This window comes from Puma concolor, chromosome B1 (assembly GCF_028749965.1).
Source record: "Puma concolor isolate L17-30 chromosome B1, mPumCon1.1.hap2, whole genome shotgun sequence".
In the NCBI taxonomy this organism is placed as follows: Eukaryota; Metazoa; Chordata; class Mammalia; order Carnivora; family Felidae; genus Puma; species Puma concolor.
This window is the reverse complement of record NC_141670.1, coordinates 76,739,916-76,761,398: the sequence shown is the minus strand read 5'-3', so window position 1 is coordinate 76,761,398 and position 21,483 is coordinate 76,739,916. Positions and strand designations below refer to the sequence as shown.

General features: G+C 38.4%; 1 pseudogene; it reads right to left on the bottom strand.

Moving 5' to 3' along the window:
- Window positions 1–16,575: 16,575 nt before the first annotated feature.
- LOC112858849 (chromobox protein homolog 3 pseudogene) lies at window positions 16,576–17,133 on the bottom strand (annotated as a pseudogene).
- Between the last annotated feature and the right edge of the window lie 4,350 nt (window positions 17,134–21,483).

Genomic DNA, 21,483 nt, shown 5'->3' with positions numbered 1-21,483 from the left:
TAAGCAGGGTCCATGTTCCGCCCAGAACCAGATGCAGGCTTCATCCCATGATCATGACATGAGCCAAAGTCAAGAGTTGGATGTTCATCCAACTGAGCCACCCAGGCTAACCAGTTAGAGTGGGTGACTCCTGCGAATAGAGGAGAAAATCAGAAGTCATGAAAGCTTGATGAAAATGTTAAATAAAAAAGTGGACCAATTCATATCAGGAGGAGCTAAAAACAAGAAACCTTAAAAAATTTTTTGTTTTAAATGTTTGTTTATTTTTGAGAGAGAGGGACAGAGCACGAGTGGGGGAGGGGCAGACAGAGAGAGGGAGACACAGAATCCAAAGCAGGCTCCAGGCTCTGAGCTGTCAGCACAGAGACCAACGCAGGGTTGGAATCCACGAACTGCGAGATCATGACCTGAGTTGCGGTTGGATGCTTAACCAACTGAGCCACTCAGGCGTCCCAATCTCTCTCTTTTTTTTTTTGAAGTTTATTTATTTTGAGATAGAACCAGGGGGGAAGGGGGGTGGGCAGAGGATCAAAGCAGGCTCTATGGTGACAGCAGAGTCCGATGTGGGGCTTGAACTCCTGAATCGTGAGATCATGATCTGAGCTAAAGTCAGATGCTTAACTGAGTGAGCCACCCAGGTGCCTCTATAAGTGTCTTTTAAATTGATAACCACTTAAATTTAGATGTATCCTAAAGGTCTACATCCCCCTACCCTATGTTTTATGTTTTTGAGGTCACATTTTACATCTTTTTATCTTGTGCATCCCTTAATTATTGTAGATACATTTTTACCATTTTTGTCTTTTAACCTTCATACCATCTTACATGTGATGATCTATGCAACCTTTACAGCATTATTCTGAATTTTACTATATATTTACCTTTACGAGTGGGTATTATACTTTCATATGTTTTCCTGTTACTAATTAGGACCCTTTTGTTTCAGCTTAAAGAATTCCCTTTAACATTTCTTAAAAGGCCAGTCTAGTGGTGATGAATTCCTTTAGTTTTTATTTCTGGAAAACTGTCTCTCCTTTAATTCTGAATGACAACATTACTGGGTTGAGTATTCTTGGTTGTCAGTTTTTTTCTTTCAGCTCTTTGAATATATTGTGTTGCTCTGTTTGGTCTACAAAGTTTCTGCTAAAAAATCTGATAGTCTTATTGGGATTCCCTTGTATATGACACAAAGTGTTTTTCTCTTGCTGCTTTTAAGATTCTCTCCTTTAAAAAAAAAATTTTGACATTCTTTAAAATAAGTTTCTTAAATTTTAATACCAGTATAGTCAACATACATGGTTATATTCATTTCAGGTGTACAATATAGTGATTCAACAATTCTATACATTACTCAGTGCTCTTCATAAGTGGACTCTTGAAACCCAATCCCCTGTGTCACCAATCCCCTCCACACTCCCTCTACCAACCACCCCTCTGGTAACCATCAGTTTGTTCTCTATAGAGGAAGAGTCTTCTTGGTTTGTCTCTCTTCCCTCCCACCCCTTGTTTTCTTTCTTAAATTCCACATGTGAGTGAAATCATATGGTATTTGTGATTCTCTGAGTTATTTCACTTATATTCTGTAGCTCCATCCCTGTTGTTACAAATGGCAAGATTTCATTCTTTTTTAAGGCTGAATAATATTCCATTGTAAATATGTACACACTTTATCCATTTATCAATTGATGGACATGTGGACTGCTTCCATAATTTGGCTATTATAAATAATGCTTCAATAAACAGGGGTACATGTATCCCTTTGAATTAGCATATTTGTTTTTTGAGGGTAAATACCCCATAGTGTAATTATTGTATTAAAGAGTAGCTCTATTTTTAACTCTCTGAGGAACAACTATATTGTCTTCCAAAGTGGCTGCAGCAGGTTGCATTCCCACCAACAATGCAAGAGTCTTTCTTTTCCCCCATATCCTCACTGACACTTCTTACTCGTGTTGTTGATTTTAGCCATTCTGATAGGTGTGAGGTGATAATCTCATTGTAGTTCAATATGCATTTCCCTGATAAATGATGTTGACCATCTTTCCATGTGTCTGTTGGCCATCTGTATGTCTTCTTTGGAGAAATGTCTGTTCATGTCTTCCCATTTTTAATGAGATTATTTGTTTTTTGGCTATTGTACAAGTTCTTTATATATTTTGGATATTAACCCTTTATCAGATATGTCATTTGCAAATATTTTCTCCCTGTCAATATGTTGACTTTAAGGATTGTTGATTGTTTGCTTTGCTGTGCAAAAACTTTTTATTTTGATATATTCCTAATGGTTTATTTTTGCTTTATTTCCCTTGTCTCAGGAGACCTCTAGAAAAATGTTGCTATGGTGTCAGAAAAATTACTGCTTGTACTGTTTTCAAGGATTTTTATGATTTCAGGTCTCACATTTAGACTTTTAATTCATTTTATTTTTGTGTATGGTTAAATAAAATATGGTTTTATTAATTTATTAATTTTTTAATAAAACCACAATGAAACTAGATTATTTATTTTGCATGATGCTGTCCAGTTTTCCCAGCACCATTTGTTGAAGAGATTGTCTTTTTTTCCCACTGGATAGTCTTGCCTCCTTTGTTGAAGTTTGATGGACTGTATAATTATGGGTTTATTTCTGAGTTTTTTATTCTGTTCCATTGATCTATGTGTCTGTTTTTATGCCAGTACCATACTGTCTTGATTACCATAGATCTGTAATATAACTTTAAGTCTGGAATTGTAATACCTCCAGTTTCTCTTTTTCAGGATTGCTGTGGCTATTTGGGGTCTATTGTGGTTCCTTATACATTTTAGGGTTATTTGTTCTGGTTTTGTGAACAACACTCTTGGTATTTGGTAGAGATTGCATTCAATCTGTAGATTGCTTTTGGTGGTATGGACATTTTGACAATATTTGCTCTTCCAGCCCATGAGCATGGAATGTCTTTCCATTTCTTTGTCTCATTTTCAGTTTCTCTCACCAATGTTTTATAGTTTTCAGAGTACAGGTCTTTCACTTCTTTCATTCAGTTTGTTCCTAGGTATTATTTTTGGTGCAATTGTAAATGGGATTGTTAATTTCTCTTTCTGTTGCTTCATTATTAGTATATAGAAATGCTATGGACTTCTGCAAATTGGTGTTTTGTCTTGGATCTTTACTATATTCATGTATCAGCTCTAGTAGTTTTTTATGGAGTCTTTAGGGTTTTCTCTGTACAGTATCATGTCATCTGCAAATAGTGGAGGTTTTGCTTCTTCCTTACCAATTTGAATGCCTTGCATTTCTTTTTGTTATCTAATCACTGTAGCTAGGACTTATACTTTGAATAAAAGTGGTGAGATTGGACATCCTTGTCTTGTTTCTGACCCTATGGAAAAAGCTCTCAGTTTTACCCCATGGACTATGATGTTAGCTGTGGGGTTTTCATATATGGCCTTTATCATGTTGAGGCATGTTCCCTCTAGACCTAGTTTGTTGAGACTTTTAATCATGAATGGATGTTGGGGAGCCTGGGTGGTTCAGTTGTTTAAACATCTGACTCTTGATTTCAGCTCAGGTCATGATTTCATGGTTTGTGAGATCAGATCCTGTGTTGGGCTCTGTGCTGACAGTTTGGAGCATCCTTGGGATTCTCTATCTCTCTCTGCCCCTTCCCTGCTGGCTCCCTCTCTTTCAAAACAAATAAGTTAACCTAAAAAAAAACCCAAACAAACCCTAATGGATGTTATGCTTTATGGAATGCTTTTTCTGCATCTATTGAAACGATCATATGGTTTTAATCCTCATTGATGTGATGTATCACATTGATTTGTGAATAGTAAAAATTTATTTATTTATTTATTTATTTATTTATTTATTTATTTATTTATTTACTTTTTGAGAGAGGCAGACAGACAGAGGATGAGCAGGGGAGGGGAAGAGAGAGAGGGAGCACACAGAATCCAAAGTAGGCTCCAGGCTCTAAGCTGTCAGTATCCCAAAGCCCCATCCAGGGCTTGAACTCATGAACTGTGAGATCATGACCTCAGCCAAAGTCAGACGATTAACCCACTGAGCCACCCAGGTGCCCTGATTTTTTTATGAATATTGAACCACTTTGCATCCTGGGAATAAATCCCACTTGAACGTGGTGAGTGATTTTTAAAATTTTATTTATTTTTAAAATGTACTTATTTTTTAATGTGTTTAAATGTATATTTTTGAGGAGGGGGGCAGAGAGAGAGGGAGACAGAGGATCCCAAGCAGGCTCTGTGAACCTGACGCGAGGCTCAAACTCATGAACCTCAAGATCATGACCAGAGCTAAAGTCGATGTTTGACTGAGCCACCCAGGCGCCCCAGTTTTTTAAAAATGTATTGTTGGATTTAGTTTGCTAGTATATTTTGAGGATTTTTGCTTCTATGCTTATCAGAGACATTGGCCTGTAGTCTTTTTTTTTTTTTTTTTTTTTTTTTTTTTAGTGTTTTATCTGGTTTTGGTATCAGGAGATACTGGCCTCAATGAATTTGGAGGTATTTTTTCCTGTTCTGTTTTTGGGAATAGTTTGAGAAGAATAGCTATTAACTCTTCTTTAAATGTTTGGTAGAGGGGCGCCTGGGTGGCACAGTCGGTTAAGCGTCCGACTTCAGCCAGGTCACGATCTCGCGGTCCGTGAGTTCGAGCCCCGCATCAGGCTCTGGGCTGATGGCTCAGAGCCTGGAGCCTGTTTCCGATTCTGTGTCTCCCTCTCTCTCTGCTCCTCCCCCGTTCATGCTCTGTCTCTCTCTGTCCCAAGAATAAAATAAACGTTGAAAAAAAAAAAAAAAAAAAAAAAAAAAAATAAATGTTTGGTAGAATTTGCCTGTGAAGCCATCTGGCCCTGGACTTATATTTGTTGGAAGTTTTTTGATTACTGATTCAATTTCATTGCTGGTAATTGTTCTGTTCAAAATTTCTGATCTTTCTTGCTTCAGTTTTGGTAGGTTCTCTGTTTCTAGGAATTTATCTATTTCTTTTAGGTTGTCTTATTTGTTGACATGTAATTTTTTATAATTTCTTATAATTGTGTTTTGGTGGTATTGGTTTTTATTTCTCTTTTATTTGTGATTCTGAGTCCTTTTTTTTATAATGAGTCTGGCTAGAGATTTATCAATTTTGTTATTTTCAAAGAATTTGCTCCTGATTTCATTAATCTGTTCTATTTTTTTAGTTTTTATATCATTTATTTCTGCTCTAATCTTTATTTCCTTCCTGGTTTGGATTTTGTTTTTCTTTTCCTTCTTTTTTTATTTTTTTAGCTCCTTTATGTATAAAGATAGATTGAGATTTTTCTTGCTTCTTGAGGTAGGCCTATATTGTTATAAACTTCCCTCACAACAGCTTTTGTTGCATCTTAAAGATTTTGGACTGTTGTGTTTTCGTTTTCATTGGTTTCCATGTAATTTTTATTCCTTCTTTGATTTCTTGGTTGACCCATTCATTGTTTAGTAGCATATTATTTAACCTTGATGTATTTGTGGTATTTCCAGATTTTTTCTTGTGGTTGATTTCTAGTTTCATAGTGTTGTGGTCAGAAAAGGTGCATAGTATGACTTATCCTTTTTAATTTGCTGAGGCTTGTTTTGTCACCTAATATGTGATCTATTCTGGAGAATATTCCATGTGTGTTCTGCTGTTTTAGGATAGAATGTTCTGAATATATCTGTTAAATTTATCTGGTCTGGTCTGTCATTCAAAGCCATGGTTTCCTTGTTGATTTTCTGTTGGATGGTCTGTCCATTGATGTAAGTGGGGTGTTAAAGTCCCATACTATTACTGTATAACTATCAATTATTTCCTTTACGTTTGTTATTAAGTTTTTTTTTTGTATTGGTGTGCTCCCATGCTGGGTGCATAAATATTTACAATTGTTATATTCTCTTGTTGGATTGTCCCTTTTATTATTATATAGTGCTCTTCATCTCTTATTACAGTGTTTATTTTGAAATCCATTTTGTCTGATATATGTAGTGCTACCCCAGATTTCTTTTGACATGTATTTGAATGATAAATATTTCTCCATCCCCTCACTATCAATCTGCAGGTCTGAAATTAGTCTCTTGTAGGCAGCATGTAGATGGGTCTTGTTTTTTTATCCACTTTGTTACCCTATATCTTTTGATTGGAACATTTAGTCCATTTACATTCAAAGTAATTATTATTTTTTTTAATGTTTATTAAAAATTTTTTTAAATGTTTATTTTTGAGAGAGAGAGACACAGGGTGTGAGTGGGAGAGGGTTAGAGAGAGAGGGAGACACAGGATCCAAAGCAGGCTCCAGGCTCTGAGCTGTCAGCACTGAGCCCGATGTGAGGCTTGAACTCATGAAGGGTGAGATCATGACCTGAGCTAAAGTTGGACACTCAACTGACTAAGCCACCCAGGTGCCCCAATGTTTATTTTTGAGAGAGAGAGAGTGAGCAAGTGAGCTCGAGTTGGGGAGGGGTAGAGATAGAAAAAGAGGGAGACAGAATCTGAAGCAGGCTCCAGGCTCTGAGCTGTCAGCACAGAGCCTGATGCAGGGCTTGAACTCACCAACTGTGAGATCATGACCTGAGCCACCCAGGTGACCCCCAAAGTAATTACCGATATGTTACTTATTGCCATTTTGTTACTTGTTTTGTGGTTGTCTTGTAGTTTTTGTCTGATCCTTTCTTCTCTCTTTCATGTTTTGTTGGCTTTCTTGAGTAATATACTTGGATTCCTTTTTCCTTATTCTTTATATACATTACTGGTTTTTGATTTATTACAATTTGGTTTGTATACAACATCTTGTGCATATAGCAGTGTATATTAGTTCACGATTGCTTAAATTTGAACCCATTCTTTACTCCTCTCCTAAAATATTCCCCCACATTTTAGGAATATGGTATCATATTTTATATGCTTTTATTTTATGAATCCCTTGGCTGATTTTTTACAGAAAGACTTAAACTGCTTTTGTGTTTTTTACCTTTCATACTCTCACTTATGGCATTTCCTTTTCACTCAAAGAGTCCCCTTTAATATGTCTTATAGGGCTGGTTGTGTTGTCATGGTCTCCTTTAATTTTTGTTTGTCTGAGAAACTCTTTATCATACCTTCTTTTCTGAATGATAGCCTTACTGGATAGAATATTTGTGGCTGTAGATTTTCCCCTTTCAGCATTTTGAATATATCACGCCACTCCCTTCTGGCTGCAAAGTTTCTGCTGAAAAACTGCTGATAGATGTAGGGGGTGTCCCTTGTATATAACTGTCATCTTTTCTCTTGCTGCTTTAAAATTGTTTTCTTTATCACTACTCTTTGCCATTTAAGTTACTATGTGTATTGGTGTGGAGTTCCTTGGGTTGATTTTTGGTGTGTGTGTGTGGGGTGTCTCTGTACCTCCTGGGTTGGGATGTCTGTTTCCTTCCCCAGATTAGGGAAGTTTTCAGCTATTATTTCTTCAAATAAATTTTCTGCCCCCTCCCTTTTTTTTCTTCTGGGATTTCTATAATAGGAATATTATCGCACTTGACGGAGTCACTGAGTTCCCTAAGACTATTCTCAATTTACATAATTTGTTTTCCTCTCATTTGGTCAGCTTGGTTACTTATGGTTACTCTTTCTTCTAGGTCATTAATTCTTTCCTCTGTTTCATCTAACCTGGTATCCTTTTTTTTTTTTTTTTTAAGTTTGTTTTATTTATTTATTTAGAGTGAGAGTACAAGTAGGGAAGGGTCAGAGAGAGAGCGCAGGAGAGAGAGGATCCCAAGCAGGCTTCTCACTGTGAGCATGGATCCCGATGTGGGGCTCGATCCCATGAACTGGGAATTTATGACCTGAGCCAAAAGCAAGAGTTGAACACTTAACTGACTGAGCTACCCAGATGCCCCCATAGCCTGGTATGTATACTATTGATTGAGTTTTTGTTTTATTTATTGTGTTCTTCATCTCTGGTTGTTAAGGGTCTCACTGTTCTCCACTCTTTTCTCAAGTCCAGTGAGTATCTTTGTAATCAATACTTAAAATTCTCTATCTGGCATATTACTTATATCCATTTCTTTTAGGTCTCTTCCTGTGGTTTGGTCCTATTCTTTCATTTGGGACATATTTTCTGACTCTTCATTTTGTCTAACTCTTTGTGTCTATTTCTCTGTGTTAGAAAAGTCAGATATGTCTCTTGTTGACAGTAATGGCCTTATGAAGAAGAGGTCCTATAATGCCCTGCAGTGCAGGGTCCCCTGTTCCCCAGGGCCTGGCCCTTCAGGAAGTGTCTTTTATGTGTGTTGTGTGTGTTCTGCTGTTGAGTCCTGGCTTCTTTTTCCTTCAGTCCAATTGTCTGCAGAGGCTCTCTTTTCCTGTTTTGGGCAGCATTTGGTCCCTAGCAGGCGTTGGGCATGATTTAACAAGGTGTGCACTGGTCTGCTTCTAAAGGATATCTGACGCCACCACCAAAATGCTGGAACTGAGGTTCCATAAAACACCTGTTTGGGAGATGGGACATTGGTGGGGTTTATGCTTCTCTACTTGGGGAGAGGGTCTGCAGTGCCCTGCAGGTGTAACTGGGGAGGACAGTTCTGCTAAAGCCTGTGTGGGGTGGCTTGGCATAAGCAAGTTAGATAGCAAGTGTTGGTATTGTTCTGGTCCCTGCAGGTGGCCCTATGTTTATACTGTGGGGTGGGATAGGGAAATGGCATATGCCAGTTCCTTTGTTCCTGGTGGGGTCTCCCTGTGATCCCTATCTCTCAAGGCCATACCCTGAGATGAGTAAATTACTCTCCCTCCTGTTAGTCCAGGCATTTTTCAAACTGCTGGTTATGTGCTATATCTGCATGAGCTTTTGGGCTCTGTCTTTAAGGATGGGAACTCGGCCTCCTAATGCCCTCCAGCTCTCCCAGAATCAAACCAATGGATTTTAAGAATTTTGGGCTTTAAGTCTAACTGGTTGTAAGAACTCATGAAATTTGGCCCCTTTTGCTTTTATTTATATTTTTTAAGGAATATAAAACTATTTATTGACAACTATTTACCTGTATTTACAATAAAGTAAACAACATAGAGTTGGATAACATTCTGACTACAAAAGTATAATTTTTCCTGGTTTCTGCTGAACCAGTAATTCAAATACTGAGAGGATTGAGCATGCATGTAAGGAATGAGTTGGGATCAAGAAAAAACATTCAGGTCAAGAATTTAGATTATAGAAGTTTGTCCACCCATTTATTCCAGCAGGTGTTAAATCGTCAACTTCTCTAATCATCTGATTATGATTAGGTTTCCATGAATGAAGTCTTATACATTCCATGAATAATGACCTTTCAGTGAATACAGCACAAGGATTCCAACTTCTTGAAAAGGAATGGTTCACTAGAAGGAAGCTTTAAATGTCCATTTAGCTAAGTTTTGCTTACCTAATTAAACCAGGATTTATCTAGATTTCTCATTTAGGTGGGCAGTTGTTGGTAGCAACAAAATTTTCCTTTCAGGGATCTTACAAATAAACTTGCATTTATAGAACTATAGATATGGATATGGATTCTGATATGGCTGCTTTTAAATTGTCCAACTTAAATTGTTTTCATGATAAGCAATTTTTTGTTTGTGGGGGAGGGGCAGAGAAGGAGGGAGAATCTTTTTCTTTTTCTTTTTTTAATTTAGATTTTAGTTAACATACAGTGCAGTATTGGTTTCAGGAGTAGAATTCAGTGATTCATCACTGACATACAACACCTAGTGCTCATCACAAGTGCCCTCTTTAATACCCATCACCCATCTAGACCATCCCCCTGACCCCCCTCCCTCCATCAACCCTTAGTTTGTTCTCTATTGTTAAGAGTTTCTTGTAGTTTGTTTTCCCCTCTTCTCTGCCCCCCATCCTCTTCCCATATGTTTACCTGTTTTGTTTCTTAAATTCCACATGAGTGAAATCATGTGGTGTATTTCTTTCTCTGATTGACTTATTTAGCTTAGTATTATATATTCTAGCTCCATCGACATCATGGCAAATGGCAAGATTTCATTCTTTTTGATTGCTGAATAATATTCCATTGGATATATATACACCACATTTTCTTTATCCACTCATCAGTCGATGGACATTTGGGCTCTCTCCGTAGTTTGGCTATTGTTGATAATGCTTGTTGATATCCCTTTGAATCAGTATTTTTGTATCTTTTGGGTAAATACCTAGTAGTGCAATTGCTGAGTCATACGGTAGTTCTATTTTTAGTTTTTTGAGAAATCTCCATACTGTTTTACAGAGTGGCTGCACCAGTTTGCATTCCTACCAATAATGTAGGAAGGGTAGCCTTTCTCTGCATCTTTGCCAACTGTCTGTTGTTCCTTGTATTAGTATTAGTCATTCTGACAGGTGTGACGTGATTTTGATTTCTATTTCCCTGACAATGACTAGTGTTGAGCATCTTTTCATGTGTCTGTTAGTCATCTGGATGTTGTCTTTGGAAAAGTGTTCATATCTTCTGCCCATTTCTTAACTGGGTGGAGTTTTTTTTGGAGAGGGTGTCTTTATAGATTCTGGATACTAATGCTTTATCTGATAGGTCATTTGCAAATATCTTCTCCCATTCTGTAGGCTGGCTTTGAGTTTTGTTGATTGTTTCCTTCATTGTGCAGAAGCTTTTTTTTCTTGATGAAGTCCCAAGTTCATGTTTGCTTTTGTTTCCCTTGCCTTTGGCAACATGTCTAGTAAGAGGTTGCTCTGGCCAAGGTCAAAGAGGTTGTTGCTTGTGTTCTTTTCTCGGATTTGGATTGTCTTACATTTAGGTCTTTCATCCATTTTGAATTTATTTTTGTGTATGATACAAGAAAGTGGTCCAGGTCATTCTTCTGCATTTTGCCATCCACTTTTCCCAACATCATTTTTTTTTTTAAATTTTTTAACGTTTATTTATTTTTGAGACAGAGAGAGACAGAGCATGAATGGGGGAGGGTCAGAGAGAGGGAGACACAGAATCCAAAACAGGCTCCAGGCTCTGAGCTGTCAGCACAAAGCCCGACACGGGGCTTGAACTCACGGACCGTGAGATCATGACCTGAGCCGAAGTCGGCCGCTTAACCGACTGAGCCACCCAGGCGCCCCCCAACATCATTTTTTGAAGAGACTATCTTTTTTCCATTGGATATTCCTGCTTTGTTGAAGATGAGTTGACCATATAGTTGTGGGTCTGTTTCCGGGTTTTCTGTTCTGTTCTATTGATCTATGTGTCTGTTTTTGTGCCAGTACTACACTGTCTTGATGATTACAGCTTTGTAATATAGCTTGAAATTCAGAATCATGATGCTCCAGTTTTTCTTTTTCAGGACTGCTTTGGCTATTTGGGGTTTTTTGTGGTTCTGTACAAATTTTAGGATTGCTTGTTCTAACTCTGTGAAGATGCTAGTGGTATTTTGATAGGAATTTTGGGTAGTATAGATATTTTAATAATGTTGCAATCCATGAGCATGGAATGATTTTCCATTTCTATGTGTCCTCTTCATTTTCTTTCATAAGTTTTCTATAGTTTTCAGAGTACAGATCTTTTACCTCTTTAGTTAGGTTCATTCCCAGGTATCTTATAGTTTTTGGTGCAATTGTAAATGTGATGATGGGATTGAATTTTTTTTTTTTTTTTTTTTTTTGCTTCTGCTTCATTACTTGTGTATAGAAATGCAACAGATGTTTACGTGTTGATTTTTTATATACTGTGACTTTGCTGAATTCATGTATTAGTTCTAGCAATTTTTTGGTGGAGTCTTTCAGATTTTCTGCATAGAGTATCATGTTATCTGCAATTAGTGAAAGTTGACTTTGGGGTACCTGGGTGGCTCAGTTGGTTAAGCAACCAACTTCAGCTTAGGTCACTATCTCACAGTTCATGGGTTCAAGCCCCAGATCAGGCTCTGTGCTGACCCCTCAGAGCCTGGAGCCTGCTTCAGATTTTGTGTCTCCCTCTTTCTCTGCCCCTCCCCCTTGCATGTTCTGTGTCTTTCTCAAAAATAAATAAACTTTAAAAAATTTAAAAAAAGAGAGTGAAAGTTGACTTTTTCTTTGCTGGTTTCTATGCCCTTTATTTCTTTTTGTTTTCTGATTGCTGAGGCTAAGACTTCCGGTACTGTGTTAAATAGTAATGATGAGAGTGGGCATTCTTGTCTTGTTCCCTACCATAAAGGAAAGACTCTCAGTTTTTCTCCATTAAGGATGATATTAGCTGTTGGTCTTTCATATATGGCCTTTATGATGTTGAGGTATATTCCATCTATCTCTACTTTGTTGAGAAGGTTTTTATGAAGAAAGGATGCTGTATTTTGTCAAGTGCTTTTTCTGCATCTATTGACAGGATCATATGGTTCTTATCCTTTTGTTAATGTTGTGTATCACATTGATTGATTTGTGAGTATTGAACCAGCCCTGCAGCCCAGGAATAAATCCCACTTGATCATGTTGAATAATTCTTTTAATGTACTGTTGAATTCGATTTGCTAGTATCTTGTTGAGAATTTTTGCATCCAGGTTCATCAGGGATATTGACCTGTAATTTTCCCCTTTAGAGGGGTCTTTGGTTTTGGAATCAAGGTAATGTTGGCTTCATAGAAGGAGTTTGGAAGCTTTTCTACCATTTCTATTTTTTGGAACAGCTTGAGAAGAATAGGCAGTAACTCTTTAAATGTCTGATAGAATTCCCCTGGGAAGCCATCTGGCCCAGGATTCTTGTTTGTTGGGAATTTTTTGACTACTGATTCAATTTCTTTGCTGGTTATGGGTCTGTTAAAATTTTCTATTGCTTCCTGTTTCAGTTTTGATAGTTTGTGAGTTTCTAGGAATTTGCCCATTTCTTCCAGATCGCCCAGTTTGTTGACATATAATGTTTCATAGTATTCTTTTGTAATTGTATTTCTGTGGTGTTGGTTGTGATCTCTCCTCTTACATTCATGATCTTATCTATTTGGGTATTTGGGTTCTTTCTCTTTTCTTTTTGATATGTCTGGCTAGGGAATTATCAATTTTGTTTATTCTTTGAAAGAACCAGCTCTTAGTTTTGTTGATCTCTTTTGTTGTTTGTTTGTTTTGTAATGTGTATTTCTGGTCTAATCTTTATTTCCCTTAAAAAAATTTTTTTGATGTTTATTTTTGAGAGAGAGAGAGAGAGAGAGAGAGAGAGCGAGCATGTGAGCAAATGGGGGAAGGGCAGAGAGAGAGACACAGATTCTGAAACAGGCTCCAGACTCTGAGCTGTCAGCACAGAGCCCAATGTGGGGCTTGAACTCTCATACCATGAGATCATGACCTGAGATGAAGTCAGATGTTTAAACTACTGAGCCACCCAAGCACCCCTATTATTTCTCTTCTTCTGCTCGCTTTAGGCTTTATTTGCTCTTCCTTTTCTAGCTCCTTTATGTGTAAGGTTAGGTTGTATATTTGGCAACTTTCTTGCTTCTTTTTTTTTTTTATAATTTCTTTTTAAGTTTGTTTATTCTTTTTTTTTTTTTTTTTTTTATTTTTTTTAAATTTTTTTTTTTCAACGTTTTTATTTTATTTTTGGGACAGAGAGAGACAGAGCATGAACGGGGGAGGGGCAGAGAGAGAGGGAGACACAGAATCGGAAACAGGCTCCAGGCTCCGAGCCATCAGCCCAGAGCCCGACGCGGGGCTCGAACTCACGGACCGCGAGATCGTGACCTGGCTGAAGTCGGACGCTTAACCGACTGCGCCACCCAGGCGCCCCAAAGTTTGTTTATTCTTGAGAGACAGAATGAATGGGGGAGGGGAAGAAAGAATTCCAAGTAGGCTCCATACTCTCAGCATGGAGCCCAATATGGGGCTTGAATTCACAAACCATTAATCATGACCTGAGCCGAAACTGAGAGTCAGATGCTTAATGACTGAGCCACTCAGGCTCCCCGGGACCTTTCTTGCTTCTTGAGACAGGTCTGAATTGCAATGTACTTTCCTCTTGGACTGCCTTTGCTGTATCCCAAAGGGTTTGGACTGTCGTGTTCTCATTTTCATTTGCTTCCATGTATTTTTTTATTCTTCAATTTCCTGGTTAACCCATTCATTCTTCTGTAGGATGTTCTTTAACCTCCATGTATTTGAGGGCTTTCCAAATTTTTTCTTGTAGTTGATTTCAAGTTTCATAGCATTGTTATCTGAAAATATGCCTGGTATGTTCACAATCTTTTTGTACCTATTGAGGGCTGTTTTGTGACCCAGTGTGTGATCTATTCTGGAGAATGTTCCATGTGCCCTGGAGAAGAATATGTATTCTGCTTTAGGATGAAATGTTCTGAATATATCTGTTAAGTACATCTGGTCCAGTGTGTCATTCAAAACCATTGTTTACTTGTTGGTTTTCTGCTTAGATGATCTGTCCACTGTTGTAAGTGGGGTATGAAAGTCTCCTACTATTATGGTATTATTATCTAGGAGTTTCTTAATGTTTGTGATTAATTTATATATTTGGGTATTCCGTGTAGGGGGCATAAATATTTACGATTGTTAGCTCTTCTTGATGGATAGATCCCTTAATTATGATATAATGTCCTTCTTCATCTCTTATTACAGTCTTTGTTTTAAAATCTAGTTTGATAGAAGTATGGCTACTCCAGTTTTCTTTCCATGTCCATTAGCATGATAGATGGTTCTCCATCCCCACATGTTCAATTTACAGGTGTCCTTAATTCTAAAATGAGTGTCTTGTAGGCAGAATAAAGATATTTTTTTTTTATTGGAGCATTTAGTCCATTTACATTCAGAGTGATTATTGAAAGATAAATTTAGTGCCATTGTGTTATCTGTAGATTTGGTGTTTCTAGTGATGCTTTTTGGTCCTTTGTTTTTTTTTTTTTTTTTTTTTTAATTTTTTTTTTTTTTTCAACGTTTATTTACTTTTGGGACAGAGAGAGACCGAGCATGAACGGGGGAGGGGCAGAGAGAGAGAGGGAGACACAGAATCGGAAACAGGCTCCAGGCTCTGAGCCATCAGCCCAGAGCCCGACGCGGGGCTCGAACTCACGGACTGCGAGATCGTGACCTGGCTGAAGTCGGACACTTAACTGACTGCGCCACCCAGGCGCCCCTGCTTTTTGGTCCTTTGTATCCTTTGCTGCTTTTTTTTTTTTTTTTTTTCACTCCACTGTTAGAGTCCCAGTTAAAATTTCTTGCAGGGCTGCTTTAGTGGTCGTGAATTCCTTTAGTTTTTGTTTGTCTGGGAAACGCTTAAAATTTTTTTTAAAAAAACATTGATTCATTTTTGAGAGACAGAGATAGAACGTGAGCAGGGGAGGGCCAGAGAGAGAGGGAGATACAGAATCCAAAGGAGGCTCCAGGCTCTGAGCTGTCAGCCCAGAGCCTGACATGGGGCTGGAACCCACAAACTGTGAGCTCATGACCTGAGCTGAAGTTGGACGCTCAACCAACTGAGCCAGTCAGGTGCCCCTGGGAAACTGTCAAAAAAAAAATTTTTTTTTTAATGTTTATTTTTGAGAGAGACGGGGAGGGGCAGAGACAGAGGGAGACACAGAACTCAAAGAAGGCTCTAGGCTTGGATTCGGGGCTCAAACTCAAGAACTGTGAGATCATGATCTGACCTAAAGTTGGACACTTAACTGACTGAGCCACCCAGGTGCCTCTTGTCTGGGACTGTATCAGAGCGAGAGTGAATCTTAAGCAGGCTTCATACTCAGTGGGGATCCCATGACCCTGGTATCATGGCCTGAGCTGAAACCAAGGGTTGTTGAATGCTTAACCAACTGAGACACCCAGGTGCCCCAAGTTTACATTATATTTAAATCTTCCAATTATAAAATTTGAAAGTTTAAGGCTTCAGGAAAAATTTCTATTTATGTGATTTATTTCTTATGTTGCTGAAAATGATGGCATTCCAGCAACACAGGCTCATCCATGGTTATAAAATGCTGTTGATGTTTTGATGAATGTAAAAAAAAAAAAAAAAAAAAAACCAAGGGGGGGGGAGGAGAAAAGAAAACCATTTACATACTCTTTTTTTCTAATACAAATCAAATCAAATTATTTAATTTTGATAAACAGTTTCAAAACTCACAATCAACTGAACTTATATCTGATGACCTAGTTTTGGAAATTCATGATTGCCTTGCTGCCTTGCTTATTTATTTATTTATTTATTTATTTTTACTTATTTTATTTTTTTAATATGAAATTTATTGTCAAACTGGTTTCCATACAACACCCAGTGTTACATACATATTTTAAGCATATGCATAGAAAGACCCCAAATAAACAAAAAACTCAGAATGGTCGATAGGCATATAGGAGTTGAACACATTGTGATTAATGATTATAAAGATTTCCCCCAACACTTAGAGAAAGTGTTCTCTAATGCGGGAGAATAATATACCATGTCTCAAATGCTCTTTTCTGATAAAGGAAGCAATTACAGAAAGCCTTTATTTGTTCAAAGTAACCAGTGCTATAGCTGCACAACCCACCCCCCCAACAATCCCCCAATACTACTTCAAAAGAAACATATCAAACTTGATTTTCATTAGAATGTTATTTTTTCACATGAGTAAATTAAAAAATCAAGACCTAGATTTCCTCTATATTATATATTATATATTATATATTAGATGAAGCAATGCAAACAATGAGCTTTATCTTCTGGACAAGAATGCCAAGTTAGTCTGTCTTCATAAAAAGCAGTTACAATTTGAGGACACTTCATATTTGCCTCTTTTGCCAACACCAAGTCTGCCTTTACTGAATTTTTTCATTTCATGAGAAACATTAATTCTCCACTGCTGTCTGTGGCACCAATTATTTGTCCAAGATCAAGACCTCTGGCAAACTTGGTTTATCAGTAGCCTATCTTTTCTTCTTTGACTTGCTCTCATCAGATGCACTGTCAAAGATTTTCTTTTTGTACCATCTTTTCCTCTACCAGCTTTTTGAGAGGTAAGAAATGCTTCAATTAACTCTGGACAATCTAAATTTTCCTTAGGTTCCCAAGTATTGCCAGTACCTGTAAATTCTTTCCATTTCAGTAAATGTTCCACCTTCCCATTCGCTACACATCAGTCCAGTACTTTTTCCACCACAAATTCTTCAGGCTCTGCCTCTTCCACTTTTTTACTCTTTTCATTCTATTTCTTTCCCATTTTTTTTGCAATGTAGTTTTATTGGAAGCCACTTCTTATTGCAGACTTGAAGAGCTATTATTCTGAGCTTCTCCAAGCCCTGGGTCTGTGGTGTCTCCTCTCTTCTTGCTTTAAGAGCCAAACGTCATAGGGATTTGTCTTTCGTGTGTAGCTCCCCCCTCCCCCCCCCCCCCCCCCCGGGGAAAGTCTCCTTTTCATTCTTCACCATGCTACCGGCTCCCTTTCTACCACAGACAGTCAATGTCTGTTTCACTCCCAAATGGCATCTTCACCCTTCCTACTCTCTTTTAGTGTGGATTATTCTCTACCTTTAGTTGTGGAGTTTGTTTTCCCAGTCTTCATATTGTTTTTTTTTTTTTTTTTTTTTAATGTTTGTTTATTTTGAGAGAGACAGAGTATGAGCAGGGGAGGGGCAGAGAGACAATCCCAAACAGGCTCCGTGATGTCAACATGGGGCTCAATCCCACAAACCGTGACATCATGACCTGAGCCAAAATCAAGAGTCAAAAGCTCAATTGACTGAGGCACCCAGTCCCCTTTGAATTATTACACTGATGTGAATGTTACCTAGTTGTATCTGTGGGATGTAGTGAGCTTAGGGTTCTTTTACTCTCCCATCTTCCCAGCCTCTCTCTATCTTGGGACATTTTAATTATAATGAGATATTTTGGGATCCATCTTTTTTGGAACTGTCTGGGATTCCTGGATTGTAATGTCTGTTTCTTTTACTAGGTTAGGGAAGTTTTCATCAATTATTTTTCAACTATGTTTTCTGCCCAGTTTTGTCTCTCTTCTTCTGAGCCCCCTGTAATGCAAATGTTGGTCCACTTGATGTTGTCTCATGAATCCCTAAGGCAGCTTCCACTTATTTTTTTCTTTTTCCACTTTCTTTTTGCTGCTCCGATGGGGTGAGTTCCACTGCCTTTTCTTAAAGTTCACTGATCTTTTCTTTTGCTTCATCTAATTTGCTGTTGAATCCCTATATTTTCCAGTTCAGTTATTGATTTTTCAGCTCTGTGACTTCTTTTTGGTCTTTCTATATTTTCTTTTCTTTTTTCTTCTTATTTGAGAGAGAGAGAGAGAGAGTGAGAGAGTGAGAGTGAGGGAGAGAGAATCCCAAGCGGGCTCCACATTCAGTGCAGAGCATGACGTGGGGCTTGATCTCATGACCCTGGAATCATGACCTGAGCTGAAACCAAGAGCTGGATGTTCAACCAACTGAGTCATCCACACACCCCAGTAGTTCTATGTTTTCCATCTTTGTTAAAGTTCTCATTCTGTTCATCCACTTTTCACCTATGTTCTATGAGATTTTTCCTGACCATTATTTTGAATTCTCTATCAAGTAAATCACTTATCTGTTTCCTTAAGGACTTTTTTTTTGGTGTTTTATTTTGTTCTTCAATTTGGAACACATTTCTTTGTATCTTCATTTCGTTTGTTTGTTTGACTCTGTTGGTTTCTGTGTATTTGATAAAACAGCCACCTCTCCCAGCCTTGGAGGAGTGACCTTGTTTAGGAGATGAAACTTATTGTTCAACCCTGCCCTCGCTCTAGGCTCTCAAACCTTCATGATTACCCAGGCAGCCTATTTTATTGCTAGTGGATCCCAGTCATTGAGAGTATGCCGAATCTTGTCAGTTTCCCAAAGAATAGGATCCCAGTCAGTACATTTGTTCAGGTTGATTGGAAGCCAGACCCTCAGGATATAGCTTTTATTATTTTTTATTTTTATTTTTATTTTTTTGTTTACTCAGACAGCAGCTTTTAAAGTATGCAAACATAAGGGCACCTGAGTGGTTCAGTCGGTTAAGTATCCAATGCTTGATCTCAAGGACATGGGATTGAGCTCTGTGCTACAGGCTTGGTCCTGGGCGTAGAGCCTGATTAAGATTCTCCCTCACCCCCCCTGTCCTCCACTCATGCTCTCTTTCTCAAAAAAAATATTTTTTAAAGTATGCAACATACACAGTCCTATGGAACTGCAAGCATTAAGTCCCACTGGCTACTAGCACCAGGTGATCTAGGTGTCCATTGGTGACAGCTGCAAAAATTGGAGACCAGAGGAGGGTAATTATTCCTTTCCAGGAGATAATGGTGAGCTGGAGTGAGGCAGAAGGAGAGTGCAGATAGGGCATGCCAGCCTCTGTTCCCAGAGAGTGCCCCAGTATGTTCCTTGATGTGTGTTAAGTTAGATGCCTGCCCTCCAGACAGGTGTTTAAGATAATTAAATAAGCATTGTTTACATAAAGTTTGGGCTCCTCTAAATTGGCTGCCTCTGCACTGGTCCCTGTGATGGGTAAGTTTGAGAGTGTGAGCTCTTTAAGAGGTGTTTCTCAGTTCTCTATAGCCTTGTTGGTCTTGTGGACAAGTGCCCTATTGGTTTTCAAAGCTCGCATGTTGCGGTCTTCTCTTTCAGGTGCAGGTGTTGAACACTGATGTGACCAATGCAGGCTTAAAATCCTTACCTCCTCAGGTAGAAGCTCCAGGTTTCGATTGCCCTCCTGATTTTGTGTCAGTGTGTCTGAGATGGTCTCAGCTACTCCTATCTGCTTTAATGTGTTTTTCCCCCCCTCACTTGTCTGATACATAGGATTTGCTTAGCTAGTTTGTGTTTTTGTTTTTTCAGAGGAAGTTGTTTCATGTGTAGCTGTTGATTCAGTTTATTCATGGAAAGAGGGGAGGTCAGGATTTTCCTACATTACCATCTTGATGTAGAACGTTCAAGTACCATTCTATTAGACCTTTCTTATTTATTTTTTAACATTTATTCATTTTTGAGAGACAGAGTGTTGAGTGGGGGAGGGGGACAGAGAAAGAGAGGGAGACACAGAATCCGAAGCCAGGCTCCAGGCTCTGAGCTGTCAGCACAGAGTCCAATGTGGGACTCACATCCACGGACTGCAAGATCTTGACCTGAGCTGAAGTCAGACGCTTAAGTGACTGAGCCACCCGGGTGCCCCAACTATTAGACATTTCTAGGTAGCTCCAGCTAAATTTACTTCCCTTTAAAAAAAAATTCCTATAACTCTAATCATGTTATACCATGCAGTTTATTTTCTTTTCTGGATTACAGTGGTAAGATAGTATTATGCTCATTTTTATGGCTCCCTATAGGACTAATAGAAGGTTTGGAATTTGGTAGGTTCTTTTTGTGTGTACAGTATTTAAGGGAAGGAAGGAAATAAATGCTTATGTACACACACACACACACACACACACATGCCTGGTGTATTCCTTATCCTTAAGGTATGTATATGTACTTACATAAATATATTTGCAAGAATGTTTCATGCATTAAGTCAAAGACTTCTGGTTCTAGCTAAGATAGTGAATTGAGCATGACTGCTGGCTCCTTCTCCTGCACAACAATTCTGGAGATGCCAGAAATTAGATATCTATAATCTAGAATCTAAGGAAAAATTTTTGACCTAATGATGGACATCAACCAAAAATTCATAATAAACATTATACTTAGAAAAATTTTAGGTGCTGTATTACTTAGGAGTGTGTTTCCTGTATGTAAAAGAAACCAAAATAGTGGTAAATGCACAAGGGATTGGTTTTTTCCTCATAGCAGGAAGTCCAGAGGTGGACAGTATAGCTCTGGTGTATGTTCTGACAAAGTTTCAGTGTTCTAGGCCTCTTCTAGCTTTCTTACTTCGTGATCATCATCTCACATATCCAGCTTTTCCCCCCTCATCCTCTCAAGGTGGCTTTTGCTTTTCTAGGTAATCATGATCCAGGCAGGAGGAAGCAGGTAGAGAGAGGGCAAAGAGATGTGGAACCTAGCCTGCCAGGCTTTCTGAAAGCTCACACAGGGACCTTGTATCACATTCCATTGGCTTGACTGTGATACACGGCCACCTTTTAGTTGCAAGGGCAGCTGCAGTTTTGCCTCTGTAAACAAAATTGGTAGAAAGGAAAAACTTGAAGGCTTGAAATCGGGTAGACAATTAATAGCATCTGCTTTGTATTCTGTTTAGGTTTGAGAACAACATCATGATCTCCACCGTGACGACTGCCTTTCAAGTTAGAGTTGATGTCTTGGCCATTGCAAAGAGATAACAATAAATGTGAAATATAACTGTTAGTTCTGCTAAAATCTATAAAAACCACATCAAGCTTATTAAATAACTTATTAAACAATACTAGGCAGCTTACTGAGTCTGTAACATTGGCAACAGATACAGATTTAGAAGCCATAGAACTGGGAACTGCATGTACACCAGTCATCCTGCAGGTCTGCTGTAGGGGAGACAGCGCTGTTCCCACTCTGTGTCGACACTGCAGTGAGCATTGCCAATGCTACCGGTGTGAGCACTGGGTACTAGTGAGAGAATCTCTCCTCCAAGCCGGTCTCTGTTTTCTATATC